Source organism: Danio aesculapii, chromosome 2, assembly GCF_903798145.1.
Source record: "Danio aesculapii chromosome 2, fDanAes4.1, whole genome shotgun sequence".
NCBI classification, from domain to species: Eukaryota; Metazoa; Chordata; class Actinopteri; order Cypriniformes; family Danionidae; genus Danio; species Danio aesculapii.
The window spans coordinates 5,140,921-5,147,198 of NC_079436.1; positions in this window are offsets into that span (position 1 = coordinate 5,140,921).

Consider the following 6,278-nt stretch of genomic DNA (forward strand, 5'->3'; position numbering starts at 1 on the left):
CTGTAACAAGAGGAGCTGATGAACGGAGTAGCAAACAGATGGAAGAACACTGGCAGTGGTGCGTGGAAGCTCTGGGGAAATAAAAAGTGCGCTACTGTTTCCTAGCTCTTGCCGTTGTGCTTGTTTTCTGGGTATTTTTTTTCTGTTGCAGCGTATTGGACATCAGCTGCTTTCAATTTTCAATCTCTCCCTCCCCCGCACTCCTTCATACTGGTGTTCTTTCTCTCTGACACACTTTCTTTCTCTGGAGGACTTCTGGTCAGTCACTTCTTAACAATCATAAAGGCAAGACAGGGTGGGGAGTGTGGTGAGCGACCAATAATGTTGCAATCAGAGAGACTGAAGTATTTCCTGGTCCTTAAATGACCACTATGTTTGAATGCATTTGTTTTTAGACATTTGATTCTTGACATGTGACTTTGGACCACAAAACCAGTCATGTCAATTTTTGGAGATTGATATGAATCCCAAGCAGAACGATGATCCATAGCTCACCAGCAAGTCCACTTCTGAATGGCTGAAGAAAAACTAAATCAAGACTTTGAAGTGGCCTAGTCAAAGTCCTGACCTGAACCCAATTGAGATGCTGTGGTCCTGACCTTAGAAAAGTCGGTTCATGCTCGAAAACCCTCCAATGCGGCTGAATTAAAACAATTCTGTAAAGATGAGTGGGCCAAAATTCCTCCACAGCACTGGAACAGACTCGCTGTAAGTTATCGAATACGCTTGATTGCAGTTGTTGCTGCTTAGTGGCCCAACTAGTTATTAGGTTTAGGGGGCAAAAAAATTCTCACACAGGTCTATGTGGTTTTGTTGACTCTAATAATAAAACATACATTGCAAAAGACATTATAGTTGGCTTATAATTCAATTTGTTTGATGATCTGATACATTAAGTGTGACAAACATGCAATAAAATAAGAAATTAGTAAGGGGGCAAACAGTTTTTTACACCACTGTATGGTTTATTAGGATAGAAAGTATGTTGTATTGTAAAAAAATATTCAATAATTATCGATACCGAACGATATGGAACATGATATCTGTTTTTTTTTTTTTTTTTTTGCTGTATTTACTGAAAGGCACCAAAACAAAGTCAACTCAAATAAAATGGCATTACTGTGAGAGAAACAATGTATAACAGACCAAGTTTGGCTTTATTTCTACACTGTTTATTCAGTCACTGGCGTACAGTCAACCCAGTTTTTGTCACTTGTCAAAATAAGAGGCTGTTTACACTGGATATGTCCTTATTTCTGTCGGGGCTCTTTTATAAATAGTTGATCTATGCGCAGACAAAAATCTCCAGCTGTTTCTTATTCGTGAAAGTGGCAGAAACTTGCTAAGACATTCATGTAAAACTAGAGGTTGCGAAGTCAACAGGTTTCTCAGATGAGAGTTAGAAAGATAGAGAGCATAGAGAGTCTTTTGTGCTCAAGGTGCTTCCTGTGTTGACTCGTAAAAAGTAGTGGGTCAGAGGGGTCAAGACCCTTTTGATATAATCATCAATAACTTTCAGAGTACAGTCACACAGTAAAGATTGTGAAGGGTTCTTTCTTTTCTACTTCAAGTATGGGAAATAGTACACCAAAAAAAAAACAAAATTCTTGCCAAAGTTGAATCAAATTAACCTATTCTAGTCATCTAGATCATACAATAGAATCTAATTATTATACTGATGGATGGATGGATGGAGTGGTGGATGGATGGATGGATGGATGGATGGATGGAGGATGGATGGATGGATGGATGGATGGATGGATGGATGGATGGATGGATGGATGGATGGATGGATGGAGGATGGATGGATGGATGGATGGATGGAGATATATAGAGAGATGGATGGATGGATGGATGGATGGATGAACATATAGAGAGATGGATGGATGGATGGATGGATGAACATATAAAGGGATGGATGGATGGATGGATGGACGGACGGATGGAGATATAGAGAGATGGATGGATGGATGTATGGATGGATGGATGAACATATAGAGAGATGGATGGATGGATGGATGGATGGATGGATGAACATATGGATGGATGAACATATGGATGGATGGATAGATGGATGGATGGATGGATTGATGGATGGATGAAACATATAGAGAGATGGATAGATGGATGAACATATAGAGAGATGGATGGATGGATGGATGAACATATAGAGAGATGGATGGATGGATGGATGGATGGATGGATTGATGGATGGATGAACATATAGAGAGATGGATGGATGGATGGATGGATGGATGGATGAACATATGGATGGACGGAATGGATGGATGACATATGGAATGGATATAACTTAAGCTAATATCAGGGGTCAAAAAGTAGAATGCATGGAAGACTACAAATATTTGGGTCCCATTATTGACCTTTTTTTTTACTTTGTAGCAAACTGTGAAGCTGTGTGCAGGGGGCATCAGTGCCTTTTTTGCCTCAAGAAACTATCACGTTTTCACACTGGCCCCAATATGCTAACTCTTTTTTTTTTTTTTATCGTGCTTTTATTGAGTCTATTCTATCCTTTGCTCTGGTGGCATGGTTTGGAAGTCTGTCCCTTAAAAACAGGAATAGACTGAGAAAGGTTATTAGGTGGTCTAACAGGTTGATTGGTGAATCACAGCTGAGTATTGAATCCCTGTAATAGGCATCTTTCATGGATTGCCTAGTACATTAGTAGCTGTAGCTCTCATCCTTTGTCTGAGGAGTTTAACCTACTCCCTTCGGGTCGTAGGTTAAGCTCGTTAAACATTGTTAATATGAAACTAGATTATATAAATGTATATTTCCACAGTATGGAATATACACATTTTGGTAGACTAAGTCAGACAAACACGAGACACCCAAACACTGCAGTGCTTTTAACATTTCTCCAGAAACAAAACTTGTATCAGAGCTGCAGCAATGTTTCGTCAGCTTGTCATCCTCTGATTGAAGCTGTTGATGGTCACCTAGTAGTGATAAAAAGGTTGGGGACCACTGCTCTAGATGCTTGCTGTATAGTAGATAATTGCCAAACAACCTTCCTGACACACCTGACTGCTGCATTGTACAGTATAAACTCTATAAGTACTCTTAAAACACAAGCTGTAAAGTTATGCAAAGCAAGTTCGCTGAATTTCTGGCGTCAGACTCCAGTAGCGAACTGCTTGTTCAAACTACTTATTTAAAATGAGCTGAATCAACACAGTTACAACTTAAGCGTTTTAATTTTAATCCACTTAAATTTGTTTAAAACAATTAAGGAGCAATTCCATGCAAATGTCAGCCTTGCCATAAAAAATAAAAGTTTTCGCCAAAATAGCAAAACCGTTTCTGCATAAGCAAGTATTACAGTGCTTTAAATATACTCAAAAGATTTTTAGATTAGATTAGATAAAATTTATTGTCATCACACATGTACAAGTACAAGGCAACGAAATGCAGGTGCTAGGCGCCGGCCGAGGCGCCGCGCCGGGGAGGCCGCCCGCACCGTGCCTCCCCCCGAGAGGAGAAGACGCCCGGACGGAGGTCCCGACGCGGGCCGTAGCTGGGGAGAATCCGCGAGAAGGGCCCGGCGCACTCCAGAGTCGCCGCCGCGCACCGCAGCGCATCCCCCCCCCCGCGCCCCGACCCTCGGCGCGCCGCGGCGGACACCCCCCCACCGCAACACCCACCCCGAGCCCATGAGCCGCCCGGCCCTCCCCCACCCGAGGGCGGGGGCGACCGGACGGACGTGAGCAAGAGGCAGGGCGACGGGGGGTGGGGGCCGCACGACGCGCTCCGGAGACGGGAACGAGAGGGGGCGCCGCTGGGCGGCCGCTCCCCGCCGCGGCGCGGGCCCAGCCCCGCTTCGCACCTCAGCCCGACCGGCCCAGCCCAAAAATGTCTCTGCTAATGTTTCAAACTATTATATTTGATTTACTCAAGTCACACAAGTGCCAATTCCACATCTGTCACATCTATAACAGAGTGATTTCACATCCATAACCAAGCTTTTCCCTCATAAATGCAAAAATGTAAATAAAATCAATCATTTTTGTTCTATAGAGAGCAACTCTTATGCTCTTGCTTTCTTTTGGGTTGTGCAGTTTAATTCACAGAATTCCTACAAAGTATGTTGTAGACCAGTGGAGTAGTATACGCACATATACTCAGTATGCCTACTTTTTTCCACTAGCTGTTTGGGTGTTACGACTTCTGAGGGTCAATAATCGCGTACCTCGGTATACTCACTTGTTTTGCTGATTAGACTTCCCTTATTTACGTGCATTCGCATCCCCTTTAACTGTATACCAAATGTTTTTTTTAACTCTCATCCTAATTTGTTTTTCGAAGTCAACTGAATGATGTCTTGCTGAAACGTTCAGGTAAAATTATAATACAGCATGGGCGGGTTGGGTGGGTAATAGTACACCACCTTTTTTTTAGGACTGCACCACTGTCCCTATAGACTGTAAACTGGCAGACTTTTTTGGTCACATTCATAACGCATCTTTATTTCCCTCATTCAAAACCTAAAAGTTGTTTACAGATTGATGTTTTTCTGATCCCATAACTCTGTGGTTAGTAGTTTTGGAAAATATAAACAGATGTTTCAATATAATGTTGACATGTACTTAGTGATGTAAAGTAACTAATTACTCAAATGACTGTAATCGAGTAGTTTTTCCCAGGAATTTTTATTAGCTGAGTAGTTTTATAAATGTGTCCTTTTACTTTCCCTTGAGTACATCTTTAGTGCAGTACTGATACATTTACTCCACTACTTTCCTTCAACCTGCAGTCACTACTTTATATTTTCTTGTCTATGGGGATTAGAAAGTTCAGTCCTGTGATTCCTGTCCAATCAAATTTCACATAGAAGGTAAATCGCATCATACTGAACAACCTCAAGACATGGGCGATTTATAATTGCAGCAAACTATTTAGAAGCATTAAAAGTGTGTAAGAAGATGTCCAAAATCTTACACGCATCGCCCCAGAGATGCATGTCACTGATGAGAAAATGACGGATGTTTACTGTATGATGACCGAAATGGCCAAATTGACGTACGCCAACATCATGGGGACATAGCATTTTGTTTGAATATGAAAATCATGTAGACATCAGAACTCAACGTCAGGCCAACGTCCAACCCAAAACCAACCATCAACGTCTAATGATGTTACAGCTTGACGTTGTGTTGATGTTACCACAATGTCTATCACATGTTGGATTTTGGTTGCCATACCTGATGAATAAATGTCAGTATTTGATGTCAATATGACGTTGGTTAAGATGTTAACTCAGTGTTGGATTTTGGTCACTTTTTAACACATCATAAAATCCACCAAATATCAACGTCATTTGATGTCATTGATGGACATCAAAATAACGTTGTCCTAAACACTGAATTTTAGTCACCTGACGTCACGACCTAAATCTAACCTAATATTAAAGTCTTATGATGTTATGTGCCTGCTGGGCAATAACTAAACGCACTACAGAATGTTACGTTTACACACATCCACAAATTACATATAAATGCATCAGCTTTTCACAGCGTAATACTCACTACTCACTACTCTTGAGTACTTTTAAATGGGCTACTTTTTACTCGTACTTTGAGTAATATTTACAACAAATACTTTTACTCTACTTGCACTACATTTTTAGGCAAGTATGGTACTTTTACTTGAGTATGATTTTCAGTACTCTTTCCACCACTGCATATACTGTACTTTGTGAATTTATGTTATGAGATTGTACTGCAAATGTCACATCCATAACGCTGGAATTGCTTTTACGTAATTTTAATCTATTTGTGTTAGGACAACATAAAGGAATTGTGTAATATCCAGCATTTTCTACAGTGTATGGTCTGTTGATATTAATGTACACGGCTAAGCTTTGACAGGTGTAAAGTTATGGTGTGATTTCACACCAACACAGAATCCTACATGAACCAACACACACACACACACACACACACACACTCATGCACATGTCATAATGAAAGCATGCTCTGCACAAGAGAATCAAAACCAGACTTACTCTGTACACATGGAAATGAGCAAGAAATGGGAATGACTTTTTGAGCTTGTCAAAACGACGCATCTTGAGTTTTATCCCCCCCCCCAAAAAAAAGTCAAAGTTTCTGAAACTCCTTTGCTGGAAAACAGAGTTCGGGATGACTCCAAAACCGAAGGTCTCTTAGTTGTAAGGTCTCCTGAAGTTGTGCAGCCCACATACTGCATTCCATCCCTGGGCAATCCACATTAAGCTCCTTTAATCAAAGCTCAGCACT